A 17,539-nucleotide genomic window follows, 5' to 3' on the forward strand; every position below is an offset into this window, starting at 1 on the left:
TGTCCATTCAAATAAAACTCACCGTGGTCCCAGGAGCAATCACTGGCATCGGCGGAGCGGTCTGACCTGTCTTCTCGCACACAGACTGCACATTTGGTTTTGACGACTCAGTCATACTAGTTAGTAATGAGACAAACACTACATGAATGTTTTGGCTAATCTGCAGAAGAAACTTACCACAAGGAGCTCGTACATGGCCCTTGCCTGCATGTCATTCCGTGCCCTCTCCTCCTCCATCATCTTGTCTTTCCTGAACTTATGGCGAGGATCCAGGAACTGTCTATGCATGTCGAAGCAAGAAAACTTGCGACCAGCCTGAAGCCAACGAAACTCAAGAGCTCCCTTGCATGTGGGGCACGGGAACCTTCCATGCACACACCAGCCAATGAATAGCGCATACGCTGGCAAGTCATGCGTCGAGTACATGTACCAGACATGCATTATGAAGTTCCGTTTGCTAAAGGCATTGTATGTCTTGAACCCATTATCGCAGGCTTCTTGCAATTCGTCCTTAAGCGGCTGCATGTACACATTCATATTTTTGCCCGTATAGTTGGGTCCTGGAATTATCAACATCAGGAAAATGTTCTTTCTTTGCATAATCTGTCCGGGGGAGATTGAGTGGAAAGACAAATACGGGCCAACAACTGTATTGGGCTGCCGTCATACCAAACACACTGAACCCATCCGTGCTGATGCCGACTCGAGGATGCCTCGGATCTGCCGCTTTGTCAGCATGTAATTCATCAAACTTTTTCCACGCAACACCATCCGATGTGTGTACCATCATCAGATTACCATCTGCATCTAGTTCGGTTCTTTTGCCTGTTTTGTGCCATGTCATCTGTCTGGCCGTCTCTTCGACCATGAAAAGACGTTGAAGTCTTGGTACGATTGGCATATACCAAAGAACACTAACGGGGATTTTGGTCTGTGTCTTCTCACCCATACCGTTGTCTACCACAATATACCTGGAAGACTTGCAAATGGGACAATAGTTCAAGTCCGCATAGTCAAGCCTAAATAAGGCACATCCTTTCTCACAGGCATGTATCTTCTCATAGGGCATCTTCAGTGCACAGAGGATTTTGTCCGACTGGTACAGGTTTGCAGGCATTACATGGCCTTTGGGTAGAAAGCGTCCAAATACTGTCATAATTGCGTCATAGCATTCTCTGCCCAAGTTGAACTGAGCCTTCAGAGCCATTACTTGTGAGATGGCATCCAACTGACAAAGCTCAGTGTGCTCGTGGAGCGGACGTTTCGAAGACTCCAACATTTCATTGAAGGCCTTTGCAGATTCCTCCATCTCCTCGTCCGAATCCCGAGCATCATCATAGCCTTGCACCATGTTTTCCATCCCGGTACCATGCTCGTCGGTGCGACGGCGATCCACCTCAGCTCGGTCACGTTGGGCAGACTCACCATGAAATGTCCACACCGTATAATCGGGCGTAAAACCACTCTTCTGCAGGTGTTTGCCCATTTCAGCCTCTGTCTTCTTTTCCCAATTGCCGCACCGGAAACAGGGGCACCAGGTTTTCTTTTGGCCATTTGCAAATGCGGCTTGCACAAACCCCTTAGTTTTTGTGAACCATTCAGCGCTCCATTTGTTCTGACCAGTGTGACCGGTATACATCCACGCACGGTCACTCATCTTGACTTTCAGAGCTACTGGGCACACAACAATTATATATGTAATTCACCATGTATATATTCATCAGTTGATCTACTTTGTCAATTTTATTACGTCCATGCAACCTACACTCTAATAAGTAATGATAGGTCCAAATCCCACCCGTGTATGTGTAGATTGGGTTCATTTTCCCATGCTATGCTCCGGATCCGACGCAAAATTTCGGCAGCACCTCCCCACTGTTCTCCTCATACACGTCTCTGCAATAAACAGAGAGGATGTGTACCCGGAGAACAACAGGGGAGGCACTGACGAAATATATGCGTCGGATCCGGAGCAAAGCATATGGGAAAACGAACCCAATCTACACATACTCGGGCTGTCCATGGATAGCGTTGGACAATTCGAAAGAATCAAGGTTATAAATATGCAAATGCATGCATATTTATAACTATGACACTTTCGAACGGGAGACACATATTGGTTACGCATACTGATGATTCAAGACACATATATAGCTAGCTATCAAATTTCATCGGAATAGATCAAATAATTAATGGGGGAGGAGGACTTGTCATTTGTGCTCACCCACGAACGAAGGGGCAGAGCTCGTCAAACGCACGGCGAGGTCGTCGAACACCAAACCTCGCAGCGATGAAACAACTGCACATTTAAAACTACACGATCAACACAATTATATATGATGTTTTTCATAACAAAATCGAAAAATATATGACCTAACTAATAATTCACAAATATATGACCCCGTCGGCCTCTAGAAGGCCAAAGAACACCTTTTCGGGAGGTGTCGGTGGTCGGTGTGTCCTGTCGGTGTCGGGGTGCCGTGTCGGGGTCGGGGTGCTGTTTCGGGGTCGGGGTGTCGTGTCGATGTCGAGGTAGTGCCGTGTCGGTGTCGGGGTGTTGTTTCGGGGTCGGGGTGTGGTGTCGGGGTCAGGGTGTCGGGTCAGGCTCGGGGGGTCGGGGTGTCGGGGTCGGGGTGTCGGGGTCGGGGTCTCGGGGTCGGTGTGTCGTGTCGGGGTGCCGGGTCGGGGTCTTTTTTCCTTTTCTTCTTCTTCCTATTCTTCCTCTTCTTCCTTTTCTTCCTTTTCTTCCTTTTTTTCCTTCTTCTTCTTCTTCTTCTTCTTCTTCTTCTTCTTCTTCTTCTTCTTCTTCTTCTTCTTCTTCTTCTTCCTCCTCCTTTCCTTTTTCCTCTTCTTCTTCTTCTCCTCCTCTCCTATTTTTTTCTTCTTCTTCTTCCTCTTCTTCTTTTTTCTTCTCCTCCTCCTCCTCTTCTTCTTCTTCCTTTCCTTTTTCCTCTTCTTCTTCTCCTCCTCTCCTGTTTTTTTCTTCTTCTTCTTCTTCCTCTTCTTCTTTCTTCTCCTCCTCCTCCTCTTCTTCTTCTTCCTTTCCTTTTTCCTCTTCTTCTTCTTCTTCTTCTTCTTCTTCTTCTTCTCCTTCTCTCCTGTTTTTTTCTTCTTCTTCCTCTTCTTCTTTTTTCTTCTCCTCCTCCTCCTCTTCTTCTTCCTTTCCTTTTTCCTCTTCTTCTTCTCCTCCTCTCCTGTTTTTTCTTCTTCTTCTTCTTCCTCTTCTTCTTTTTTCTTCTCCTCCTCTTCTTCTTCTTCCTTTCCTTTTTCCTCTTCTTCTTCTCCTCCTCTCCTGTTTTTTCTTCTTCTTCTTTTTCTTTCCTAAAACTGAACTAAACCTAAAACTAAACCTAAATCTAATCTAAACATAAACCTAGAACTAAAAAAACAGAAGAAAAAAAGGAAAAAACTAAATCTAAACCTAAAACTAAACTAAAACTAAACTTAAACCTAAACCTAAACCTAAACCTAAAACTAAAACTAAATCTAAACTAAACATAAACCTAAAACTAAAAAAACAGAAAAAAAAGGAGAGGTAGAGCTCACCTGGGCCGGTGGAGGAGGTGGCCGGTGGAGGAGGGGGGCGGGGCGGCCTGGGGCGGCGGCGCCGGTCCCAGGGCGATGGAGCGCGGGGGGGCCGGGGCGCGGCGGGGGCGACGGGGCCGGCCGCCGGTGGAGCGACGACGCCCGGGGCGGTGGGGCGCGGGAGGGCCGTGTCGCCGGGGGGCCTGGGGCGCGGCGGCACCGAGACGGGGCGGGGGGCCGGGGCGACGGGGCGGTGGGGCGACGGGGCGGGGGGGCGGTGGGGCGGCGGGGCGGTGGTGCGACCGGGCGGCGGCGAGTGGTGGGGGCGGCGGCGCGCGTGTGTGGGAGGGAAAAAAAAGAGAGAGGGGGGTGGGGCGCGCCGGCCGTTAGCTAGATAGGTTTAATCTTTGCCGTCCGCCACCTTTGCCGTCCGCTAATGTGCGCTTTGCCGTCCGCTAGCGGACGGCAAAGAGGGGGGCCGTTAAGTTTTTTTTAACCAGCTCCTCAGTGGGTCCCCCTCCCTCTTTGCTGTCCGCTAGCGGACGACAAAGAACAGGCTGATGGCAAAGGCTTTCTTTGCCATCAGCCTGTTCTTTGCCGTCTGCTTTCAGGTAGCTGATGGAAAATAGCTTCTTTGCCGTCCGCTAGCTGACGGCAAAGAGCTGGCGGATGGCAAAGTAGCTGATTCCAGTAGTGGACCCTTCCGGTGGTCCCGGTACAATACCGATGACCCCCGAAACCTTCCCGATGGCCGAAACTGGACTTTCTATATATAAATCTTTACCTCCGGACCATTCCGGAACTCCTCGTGACGTCCGGGATCTCATCCGGGACTTCGAAAAACTTTCGGGTTACTACATACTAATATCTCTACAACCCTAGCGTCACCGAACCTTAAGTGTGTAGACCCTACGGGTTCGGGAGACATGCAGACATGACCGAGACGCCTCTCCGGTCAATAACCAACAACGGGATCTGGATACCCATGTTGGCTCCCACATGCTCCACGATGATCTCATCGGATGAACCATGATGTCGAGGATTCAATCAATCCGTATACAATTCCCTTTGTCAATCGGTACGTTACTTGCCCGAGACTCGATCGTCGGTATCCCAATACCTCGTTCAATCTCGTTACCGGCTAGTCACTTTACTCGTGTCGTAATGCATGATCCCATGATCAACCACTTGGTCACATTGAGCTCATTATGATGATGCATTACCGAGTGGGCCCAGAGATACCTCTCCGTCACACGGAGTGACAAATCCCAGTCTCGATTCGTGTCAACCCAACAGATACGTTCGGAGATACCTGTAGTGTACCTTTATAGTCACCCAGTTACGTTGTGACGTTTGGCACACCCAAAGCACTCCTACGATATCCGGGAGTTGCACAATATCATGGTCTAAGGAAATGATACTTGACATTGGGAAAAGCTACCGCAAACGAACTACACGATCTTTGAGCTATGCTTAGGATTGGGTCTTGTCCATCACATCATTCTCCTAATGATGTGATCCCGTTATCAATGACATCCAATGTCCATAGTCAGGAAACCATGACTATGTTTTGATCAACAAGCTAGTCAACTAGAGGCTCACTAGGGACGCGTTGTGGTCTATGTATTCACACATGTGTTACAATTTCTGGATAACACAATTATAGCATGAACAATAGACAATTATCATGAACAAAGAAATATAATAATAAACATTTTATTATTGCCTCTAGGGCATATTTCCAACAGAATAAACACCTAACTACCTCTATATTCAAAATGTTTTTCCAAAGTGTTCCATACGAATGATTTTTAATATTTGTGTGTGCACTGGTTTTTTAGAACATTGTGCACTGCTTTTAGGAGCATTCTGTAATTGTTGTCCTTGCATTTCGACGCTGCACCCACAAAGGTACTAGTGCATTGCATGCTCGTCATTTTTGTGGGTTGCTATGTGTACCTGCTGTGTGTATTGCGCTAATCGTATAGTATCTGTACTATGTTTATATTTTTCAGTTCACGCCAATATATTCTAATAATAGAAAACTGCAACATTACACTGGAAATAAACTTGTTCAGAAGATATGTAAATTGGAAGCAAAATTACAAGGTTATTTGTACTGTGTTTATATTTTTTAGTTCACGCCAATATATTCTAATAATAGAAAACTGCAACATTACACTGTAAATAAACTTGTTCAGAAGATATGTAAATTGGAAGCAAAATTACAAGGTTATCTGTACTGTGTTTATATTTTTCAATTCACGCCAATATATTCTAATAATAGAAAACTACAACATTGCACTGGAAATAAACTTGTTCAGTAGATATGTAACTGTAAGCAAACTACAAGGTTAACTGCGACACAAGAAAATCTAAATTTAGAACAAGCAAACGGCAGTCTTGAGAGAAAGCAAATGTAACGGGAAATCTAGAATGGCATGACCAATCTTCTAGTTACTTTTATTGGCCGGGGCCACCTGCTTCAGTAGTCGTAGTCGCCCCAGCACCTTGCGTGCTTCTGATACATCCATTTTGCATCATGCTTTTATATCGATATTTATTGCATTATGGACTGTTATTTCACTTTATGTCACAATACTTATGGCTATTCTCTCTTATTTTACAAGGTTTACATAAGGAGGGAGAATGCCGGCAGCTGGAATTCTGGGCTAGAAAAGGAGAAAATATTAGAGACCTATTATGCGCAGCTCCAAAAGTCTTGAAACTCCACGGAACGTCTTAAAATAAATAAAGAAAAATCCTCGCCAAAGATGAAGACCAGGGGGCGCACACCCTGCTCACGAGGGTGGGGGCGCCCCCCCCTAGGGCGCGCCCCCTACCTCGTGGGCCCCCTGGTGGCTTTCCGACGTCCATCTTCTCCTATATGAAGTCTTTCGATGAGAAAAAAACAAAGGGGAACTTTTCGGGACGAGACTCCGCCGCCACGAGGCGGAACCTTGGCAGATCCAATCTAGAGCTCCGGCAGAGCTGTTCTGCCGGGGATACTTCCCTCCGAGAGGGGGAAATCAGCACCATCGTCATCACCAATGCTCCTCTCATCGGGAGAGGGCAATCTCCATCAACATATTCACCAGCACCATCTCATCTCCAAACCCTAGTTTATCTCTTGTATCCAATTCTTGTCTCAAAGTCCGGGATTGGTGCTAGTAGGTTGCTAGTAGTGTTGATTACTCCTTGTAGTTGATGCTAATTGGTTTATCTGGTGCAAGATCATATGTTCAGATCCTATATGCATATTATTACCCCTCTGATTATGAACATGAATATGCTTTGTGAATAATTACGTTCGTTCCTGAGGACAAGGGAGAAGTCTTGCTATTAGTAGTCATGTGAATTTGGTATTCGTTTGATATTTTGATAAGATGTATGTTTTCTAGCCTCTAGTGGTGTTATGTGAACGTCGACTACATAACACTTCACCATTATTTGGGCCTAGAGGAAGGCATTGGGAAGTAATAAGTAGATGATGGGTTGCTAGAGTGACAGAAGCTTAAACCCTAGTTTATGCGTTGCTTCGTAAGGGGCCGATTTGGATCCATATGTTTCATGCTATGGTTAGGTTTACCTTAATACTTTTGTTGTAGTTGCGGATGCTTGCAATAGAGATTAATCATAAGTGGGATGCTTGTTCAAGTAAGAACAGCACCCAAGCACCGGTCCACCCACATATCAAATTATCAAAGTATCGAACGCGAATCATAGGAACGTGATGAAAACTAGCTTGACGATATTCCCATGTGTCCTCGGGAGCGCTTTTACTATTATAAGAGCTTGTTCCGGCTTGTCCTTTGCTACAAAAGGATTGGGACACCTTGCTGCACTTTATTTACTTTTGTTACTTCTTGCTCGTTACAATCTATCTTATCACAAAACTATCTATTACCACTTATTTTAGTACTTGCAGAGAATACCTTGCTGAAAACCGCTTATCATTTCCTTCTGCTCCTCGTTGGGTTCGACACTCTTACTTATCGATAGGCCTACGATAGATCCCCTATACTTGTGGGTCATCATCTTCCTGGTCTGCTCCTTCTCGAGTTTTGCCCGGCGGAGGCCTTCTTGGATGATGGTGAGACGGCTCCATATCTCGTGCGCAGCATAAGCATCTTTTGCCGCGTACTCGATGTGCCTCATGGATAGGGGCATGCGCGCCCAGCGCTGGTGCTCTGCGTTGGTGAGCTTCTTCTTCATGTTGTTGTAGTAGTCGTGGACAATGATGCCTGAGACATCCCCAAGGGAGTCTAGACGCTTGGTAGCTGTAGGCACCCTCCATTCCTTCTGGATGTCGACGAAGTGGGCGATCTCTAGTCCGACGCGCCCGAGCATCTCTATGTCGCCGTCGATGGATAAGCCAACAAACGTGTATCTGGGGTCGGCGAGGAAGTTGTCGAACCTGGTGCAGTTCTTGTCGGCGGCGCTCAGTTGGAAGAGCAACACCGGATGATCGTTGTCGACGGATAGCTGGATGAGGGCTGGTTTCTGATCTTCGCCAACGTCGTTGGTGTACTCCACATCAACTCCGACGATCTTGTGGCGCTCGAATTCGAGGTGTCACTCGTACTGCTCGATGGTGGTCGCTGCCTTGTGTAAGTCGTTGGTGTGGATCACGTGAAACTTGGTGTTGTCGTGGGCCTGCACCTCCTTGAATTCCTTGATGAATCCCATGGCCTGGAGCAGTTGGTCCTTCTGCAACCTGGTTTTTCGTGGGGAACAATCAGTGGGAGCGCAATGGCGATTTCTGTTGTTTGTGTGTAAGAAGGCCGCGGCGGAAGTCTAAATTTAAGGGTGGGGAAGCGGCAAAGGAGTGCACGATGTCACTGTCGATGCGGTTGTGCACATCATGGGTTCTGGATCGTGGTTTCATCTCCCTGGTGGAGCGGTTGTGCACATCCTGAGTTTTTGATCGTGGTTTTTCTTTATAAAAATTAAAAATAAAATCAGCAGTTATGTTTTTAGCAACCGTCGTATCTCCAGCAAGTCGGGGAGATGCTCGTTGTCTTGCGTAGTTTGCTGTCAAATGTTAACTTTTACAATTTATCTCGTGAGGCATGCAGGGGCAGTATGTAGAGGCACAAGTCTCTGACCAAGAGAAGCATGCTTGAAGTGGCTGGTTTAACTATCAGACACACGGGCGTGGTACATTCATTGGGAGTGGCAACTGTTTTCAATGATACATTCGCTGGTAGGAGCAGTGATGTGTTTCTTCAGAGGTACTATTGCAGCTGACGCTACGAGATGGACAGAAAGAACCAGAAGCAACGACAGGCATGGATATGCAGCTGCAAAAAGCACTTATACAACAAGAGGTGCAAGTAGAGGCATAGATACGATGCTACGTCAGGCACGGAAATGAAGTTACGTGGTTCACGGACGTCAATTCGTGCTATGCTGCGACGTGAGGCACGGGCACGAACAAAAAGCCGTGCACTCAACTACATGCGCAAAAAGCCACAGATGTGTCCTGAGAAGCACCAGCCTCCATGGTTTTGCCGCAAGGTGTGATTCGACATTTATCCAGGGCATTCCGGGTTTTACAAGTGTGGGAATAATCGTTTTACACTTATATGTTCTGTGGTAGAGGCACAACAATTACTCTTGTGACGAAAGAATGAACGTCGAATACGTCTGACGTGAGGATTGACAATAGGCATCCATTTACTGTTTTTCCAGAATGTTTTTCAATTAACTTTGAGAGGCATGAATGTGACGAACGGAACAGGCACGGTCATGTCTGAAATAGTGGCAAGGTGGTCCCTAATGTGTCCTGAATGTATCACCTGTAATGTTGCACTCTTACAAGCACCGTCGTTATTCTTGCAGAGGCACGGACATGAGAGTCATGAATGTGTCAACTCAACAGGCACGGTGATGTCTGAAATAGTTGCAAGTACGAGATGGGCAGAAACAACAAGAAGAAATGAGGGGCATAGGCATGCAGCTACGAAACGCACTTATACAGCGAGTAGCATAGCTGGAGGCACAGGAACGATGCTACGTGAGGCACGGACATGAACCTATGTGAAGGCATGGATGTTTAAGGTGACTGGGGCATATGGTAAGGCACTAGGTTTTTAGGAGAAGTGATGTGCGGTTGACAGAGGTGTATGCTTGAGCTCATCGCAACAAACTACTTGGCATGACGCTATTCTGCGGAGCACCATAGTGAAAAATATGTATACTACTGTCGTGCGGAGCTAGCAACGTCACTAAACTATTCTGAAACATACTTCACCACAGCCATTCATCCTCCATTATTATTCAGCGAATCCCTTTATTATTATTAGAGATAAATAAACTAACCCACGTAAGTGTTTCACCTTCTTTGACAGGGAATTTTCACCACCGTCCTCTTGGACGTAATTATATGCTCAGTTACATACCATGACATAACTAAATAACAAAACTGATGTGTACAGGCTGTTCAAAAAACAGACATAAATTACTGAACTAGGAAGTATAGCCACCGGCAATGCTCTATCAGGAAAGGTCGTTGATTATCATCTGCAGCAGCTTCATGTTTCCCAATGTTGGCCACCGCTTTTCAATTGTGACAAGAACAATTGAACCAACCTTTAGCTGAGCTTCCCGGGAAAAATCTGAAAACCGGTCACCTCCATTCTGCCGTCAGCTCGTATGGAGTATGTTGTGCTCATGTCTATTGCATCATACATCTCTGTTAGGCTGATACCACCGTTTTGAGGTAGATATCCCAGGTTCATCTTTAGAAGCCTCACAACGGCAGACGGGATTCTCTGCAGATTGTACTGATATTAGTAGATAAAATCAATGTACAAGGACATAAAACATCGAAAATAGCAAACAAAACCATGGCAGTGGATCAAAACAAATATTAAATGACTAACCAAACGACCATTTATGACAGTGGTGACATTTAGACGCTGTACAAAGGGTATGGTGGGGAAGTCGTCAGACTCAAACACATGGTATATCATCTGTCCTAACTGTTTGTATGAGATGTTAACGCCTCGACCGAACACTATTTTCCCAATGTACTCCCTCTCCAAGTCATTTAGAAAATCAGGAGCTGCATGGAACAAAATAACTCATTTTCAAACAAATTTGTTTAAACAGATGAAATTGGTATTTAAGTTTAAAATGAATGGTTAAATTCAATGCATGTGATCAAGTTGGGATGATAATCAACAGAATTGCATAAAATGTTTTCAAAATAACTTTGACTGTAAGTATGTCATTAATTTAGTGGACAGGGGTAGGAGTACCAAATTACGCTGATAAACGTAGTTGATAAAACAGGATGGAAGTTTGTGCACTTACCTAGTGATGGTTTGGGGAGGGGCCTGTGACCTCCTCGGGAATCACTGAGTCTCAGATCTATCTCAATGGATAGACTCCCAGTATCCAGGTTTATGATGATTAGATCTCGATAATGAAGATCGTAGTCACTAATTAACTTTTCCCAGCCAGGTCCATGAATTTTAGACCGGTTAGGTTCATCGGTGATGTAGATCTCGTATGACAGATCCTCATTGGTAATCAGTACTGGATTTCTTTGTTTTCCTTCTTCTTGAAATGCTTCCTCTTTCCACCGATAGATTGAAGAAGTGACTTGCTGCCTGCAGTAGCATGGCACATACTGCGCAGGAAAAAAAATCTTACCAGGCATGTATAACCAAGACAGATAGCGCTTATCATATATGTGCCAATTGTTTTCAACAGGTTGCTATTTGATAAAACAAGGTACATCAAAAATTGAAAACATATCATTAAATTCTTAAATGTAGGCATTCCATTCAAACTATATGGTAGAAACTTTTATTTCCTTCATCAGAAAGATACACTAGTTGGTAGTAACTGATGGGCAGCATGGGGTGGCAAACATTTCTCCTTACCAGGCATGTCTTGAAGCATCGAGGAAGATGCACTATTATCGCGCTGTGAAGAACGCCTGACTCCAGTCCAGAGCAACCGAAGTTGGTACATATATCACAGCACATGGTTTCCCCTGTAATACGTTGCAAAAAAATGTTTATATGAAATTCTCAACACAAGGAAAATTTCATTATCTTGAAAAACTATTGGCTAAACCGGCATTTCTACATAAATAGTCGTTCACAAGCAATTTCCTAAAAAGGATTTCTGCTGCTTGGTTTTAAAAGCAGCTTTAGCAAATGTATATTTCAAGACACGACAGGCAAAAAGGACAAACAATAGTCTATCATCAGGCGTCTCAAAGGAGTATTTGTAACATTAAAATTATAATATAAATTGGTCGGAGCTGCACCCAGCAACAACGTCATCCACGACCATACACCACCGTCGCCGACGCCAACCACCGGAACATGTGTGGCTAGGTGGTAGTTGAAACGGGTGATCTATCAACGTTAACCTTGCCTCCAGCGTACAGTACCCCAAACGCTATCTTCAAGCACAGACTTCGACTCCCAGTCAACAGCACCCCAAACGCTGACCTCCAGCACCCTGTGGCCAGTTAAGCAATAGAGCTCAACGTCTGGCCACTCGCTTGGACTTCCGGCCACCGCCGTTGTTTGTAAGACCTAACGGGCTTCAATTTAAACTACCAACCTCCCTCGACGAAGTTCATCGCTCACCTGTGACTTGGACGCCGCAGGTCGCTGCAGCTAGTAGCGTTCTCAAGCACAAACGCCGAGTTCAAATCAACTCCGCCCTTAAGAGGCACGGGTCCTGTACAGGTTCGCCCTCGTAATGCGTTGATTTGGTCTAGATCACAACAAATTTCCAGGCAATTCCTAGCATAACAGTGCAGATGCGTCGCTTTCAATCACGGAGAGACGAAACCAACAGAGAGGAAAACTGATCGTAGCTAAAAATTCACATAGAAATTAAGAAAAATGGACTAACCCTGGATCTAGAGGGAGAATCAAGAGAGAAGAGACGATGAACGCTACAGCGGGTGAGTGGGAGGGGGCGGTCTGGGTTGGCACAAAGCAGAGCAGACAGTTATAATACGCGCCTGCTCATTGGCATGGGGCTATAGGCTTATTATAGGAGCATAGAGGCACGCACGGACGACCCCAACACGCACAGACTTACATGCATATAAGGCACGGTTTTGTTTCTGTTTTCGAAATTTTCTCAGTGGGGCGTTCACTGAGACAGGTTGTGCACGTCCATGACGCACGACCATGCTTCTATTTTCCGGAGTATTTTTCCCTAGTATGGTCTCTCCGAGAGACAAGGACATGAAGCCACGGTGTGCATCGTCCTGTAAGGATAAGAATGAGACGCACGAAAAGGCCTCTGTGTTCTAAATGTACGTGCGGACGACGCACAGACATCTTTTGTGTTCTCCTAGTTGTTTTTGCATGACATGGCCATTCCTAGTTGTGTTCTCCTAGTTGATTTCGCATGACACATCCATTGCTAGTCGTGTTCTCCTAGTTGTTTTCGCATGACACGGCCATTCCTAGTTGTTTTCGATGACACGGCCACTCCGAGGGACAGTGGAGTGAAGCCACGCTGCGCATGGTTATCCAAGGAGAAAATGCAGTGAAGTGCCTCAGTTTTTGTAACACTTTAAGTTACTTGTTCACTGAGAGAGGCATGGGTGTATGTTTAAATGACGCAAAAGACCGTGCTACTATTTTCCGAAATGTTCATTTCTGACACGGTCTCTCGGAGGGACACGATGTCTGCAATTAAAAGGGGCACGTAATCTTTCGCTTTGACGAATTCTTCGGATGCATCAATTTTGTTCAATATGATAATGAGAAATGGAAACCCAGCATCTAAAAAGTGATTGGAGGTTCGTTGCTGACCTTAAGTCATTATCACAGCATTCCAAATGTTTTCAGAGATGTGTTCACACGGACGTATGATTTTCACAACCTCTTGATGCACGTTCGTTTCCCGTGGGGTGCACGAGACGTCCTTCGGAGAGGCGCGTTTGGAGCAGTTGCAGGTTTGCAGTGGACGCATGTTGCTTTTAAAAGACAGAATTTCATGCCAAGCAACTGAGATAAACAAGAGGATACTAGTTTGATTTTTGAGCATATGTGTGAGCTGATTTCTTTTATAATAGGGTCCAGAAACATATGATCAATATTGAAAACAGAAAGCATGTACATAATTGCTTGACCATGTTTACACAATGCACTCATTCAATATAGCATGTACATCTCTTCAGACGTATTTTTTAGCATCCACAGTTGAATGGATCTGGCAAATCCAGATATTCAACAACTATGTTTTTAAGTCCATGTGCATGTGCTCGCAAGTTGTTGTTAATTTAAGCTCTGCGCAATTAGAAGCCCTTTTGTCCATCTGCAGTACCTCTTCTTGCCGTTTGTAAAATTCATGAGTGAAATCTCTGCGCAGGCCAAACTTAAGCCTGATGGTCAGTAGCATCCTAGCATTGAGAATAAAGAATGTTACAAATTCAGTGTTTGCATCTGTGACATCATAGTCTTCCAGCGTTAATGTCCTCAAACAAATGTCGTGATTATTGAGAAACACCCGCTGCTTTTGGCGCCATTCATTTGTTATACCACTTTGATCCCATCCTCCTCCCTAAACTCACGAGAAGAACAAAGTTAAGAGTTAGTGCCAGTATATTATGCATATTTTGCATGGGCTTTCAACGTGTGTGAAATCATCACCTCGATAAACAAGTTTTGCAAGCATTGAAAGAATCGCAGCAAGTCAACAATCTCATCCAGATTAAAGCATGTCTGTGAGATAAACAAGGTCTTGACGGAATACAGCACCGCGTGTAGGCTACTTATGCAGAGACCCTTCATTGAGCACATAATGTTATATTATTAGCTCGTGGATGTGAATCTCAAGTGCTTTTGAATAACGCAGGTCAAAGTAACGTGCAGAGGAAGTACCTGAATAACTGTAGTCCCAATGACGATATTTGTTTCGTTGGGTAATTCAGAAATTTTTCCCAGTGTGTCCAACACAGGTGTGGACAAAACTGTTATCTGTAGTTGTGCATCTACAGAATCATGCAGCAGTCTCCGGAGGGAAGGCGCATCCTCAATGGTCAGTTTTCCTTCGTCGGAACGAATGCCAATGCTTACAAGCCTAGCTGAGTTTATTCGTAGACAGCAGAATTTCTTGTTGCAAACAAGCAGTAGGCACTGCAGGGCAGGGCAACCGTGGTGGATGAACTTCTCCAAGGAGACATCCGATATATAAACCTCTACCAGCGAAAGTCTCCTGGGCAGTGGGAGGCAAAGCATTTCTACAGGATTGTTTTCTAGTTTGCACATGGCGAAGGTGATGGTGTGGAGAGACGAGCGAAATCTCGAGATGGATGCCGGTGGCGAGGGCATAGAAGAAGGGATTCTGCGTGCTTGCCTGGGCACTAGGTAGAAGAATTTTGGGAATATATGATAGAACTCTAAAACCTGGAGTTGGTCCAGATTCCGAGTCAGGAACAACTCATCGACGCCACAAGGTTCGCACTGGAGGTAGCTTGTCGGGATGCAGAGGCGGCGAATCGGGCCCTTGTGATCGGAGAGGATAGATACAGGAAGACTGAAGCCATCAGCGACAGATTCTCCGCGGCAGTTGTAACAAAGATGTCGGCAGTGAGTTCCGATGTATGTTTCCTGGACGATTTGCTTGCCCGGGAGAACGTGGATGATTTGGCAACAGATTTTTCTAGATATCTGGTAGAACGAGTATCAAGGATCACACGAAAGTCGAGATCGAGTGGTGCGGTGCACCATATGTGGCGCCACCGAGATGCGAGCACTTGTGTGCGCATGCCTTCCTTTATGGGCAGAAGAGAGATGATCTCGCCGAGGATGGCGTCGGGAAGATCGCTGATGTGGTCCGGACCAGACTCAACATGGTTCTCGGATCCAGTGGGCGAGCCACAGCCGCTCCTCTTAACGAGCTTAGAGGGCACGGGTACAGCGGCGAACCTCGTCTTCTTGTTGCTAGAGGCACGCTTCTTCATCTCCATTGCCAAGCTCGTGCCGCCTCCATTGCAGGTCTTTGTGCGGTGGATCTGGGAAAAGGGTTAGGGTTTTACGATCCATAAAGATGACAATATATATACGTACCTAATCTAGAAGATTTCGATAGACGTGGTGGAATAGTCACGGCGTGGACAGACGTGCGTCTTCATGAGGCACAGGTATCAACTGTCCAGATACACAAAAGTTTGGTGGGGGAGGCATGTGTCCGAATACTCAGTTAAAAACACACGGTTGCGCGGTCTGTAGAGACACGGGGGTGAGGCGCCATGACACGGGGGCAAATCTCATTTGAGGCATGTGCGTGCAGGCGGTGGAGGCATCTAATTGCAGTTTGTACAAGCACGGACCTCGTTGAAGCCTCCACAGAGCCAGCTATCAACTCCCTGGATGCACAAAAGTGTGGTGCCATAGGCATGCCTGCGGACACTCAGGTGAAAAGACACGTTTGTGAAGTCTCTGGATCCACGGTGGTGTGTCTCCAGCGGAACGTAAAAGCCACGGCTCATGGCACGTGAGGCACAAGGGTGCAGGCTCCGGAGGCACCGAAGTCTAGCCTCTACAGGCACGTACGATCGTCAACCCTCTGAATGCACAAAATTTCGGTGGCAGAGGCATGGATCAGAATACTCAGCTATGGAGGCACGGGTGTGTATTCTCTGCAATCACAAGGGTCACGACAAGTGTCATGTGAGACACGTGTATTGAAACACCAGAGGCGCGGAAATGAAGCCTCTTAGGCACGAGTGTAAGCCCAATGGATGCACAAAAGTGTGGTGGCAGAGGCATGGGTGAGAATGCTCTACTGGAGAGGCACCGTTGTGAGCTCTCTGGACCCGTGGGCGTCTGGCTCCACGGGCACCTAACAGCCACGGCTTATGTCAGCTATGGAGGCACGTAGATGCAGAAAAGTGCCTGACTCAGCATAAACCCTCTCTAGGTGCAGAAAAGTGTGAGTAGAAGGCGTCGAAGTAAGGGCTCTACATGCACGTGTGCCAACCTTCTTAATACTCAGTTAGAAAACCATGGTTGTGAAGTTTATAGACAAAGTCTGACCTTAACACGAAGAACAGCCGTCATGTCACGAGACACACGGTTTTATTGGCCTACCAATCACAAACTTGATTCGGTATTGGAAAGGTTCCCACTGACGATTTCATTATCAGTGGGAACATCGTACTATACTAACAAAGAATCAGTGTCGTGACGGTAAAATACTCAGAATCTTTCCGCTGAAACATTGACGTTTGCACAACTACAACACTTTCGTTTGCACAGTTACAACACTTTATAATCAAGGATTGTTATGGCAAGCTTACAGACGGTACAAAATATTACAAGGGTTGTCTGTTCATGTTCAGACGAAACACACGTTCAAAAGGGTGCAACAACATGTAACCCTGCAAGCTTGGACAACTTACTCCAGCTCTGTGTTCAGTAGTCACATCTGAATGGGTCCGTCAAATCCAGGTATTCAACACGCGTGAGTTTTAAATAAAAGAATCGGTGCTTGCACACTCCTGATAATATAAGGCGAGCACGTTTAGAAGCCTTTTTGTGCCACAGAAGATCCTTTTGATGCTTTTCGTAAAATTCTTCTATGAAGTCTTGGTGGTAGCGATAGTTAAGCCTCATGGTCTCAAGCTTGCTTGCACTCAGAACAAAGAATCTCACAAATTCAATGTTTACCAAGCAGGGTTCATAGTCATCCAGCGTTACTGTCTTCAGACGAAAGTCATCTCGTTTGACAGACGGTCGGTGCCTATGACGCCATGTATTTGTTTATCTGCAACAGAGTCCTCCCTAGATGTACATGAAGAATGAAAATACTTAAGCTGTAAAAACAGAGATTCTGTCGAAAGAGCATCCAGTGTAAGGTATTTATTGGATTCTCTGTAGATACGGGTGTATGAAATACTAAAACATGTCTAGCCACGGGTGTATCAATTTACAGGCGAATGTAAGACAAGCCTTTTAAGACATACAGTAGAAGTAGTACAGTATGCATGTTATGGGATTTCAATGTGTGTGAGAATCAT

General features: G+C 45.8%; 1 pseudogene; it reads right to left on the reverse strand.

Moving 5' to 3' along the window:
• Positions 1-6,010: 6,010 nt before the first annotated feature.
• LOC125526025 lies at positions 6,011-8,214 on the reverse strand (annotated as a pseudogene).
• Between the last annotated feature and the right edge of the window lie 9,325 nt (positions 8,215-17,539).

The sequence above is a fragment of the Triticum urartu genome, chromosome 7, assembly GCF_003073215.2.
Source record: "Triticum urartu cultivar G1812 chromosome 7, Tu2.1, whole genome shotgun sequence".
Classification (NCBI taxonomy): domain Eukaryota; kingdom Viridiplantae; phylum Streptophyta; class Magnoliopsida; order Poales; family Poaceae; genus Triticum; species Triticum urartu.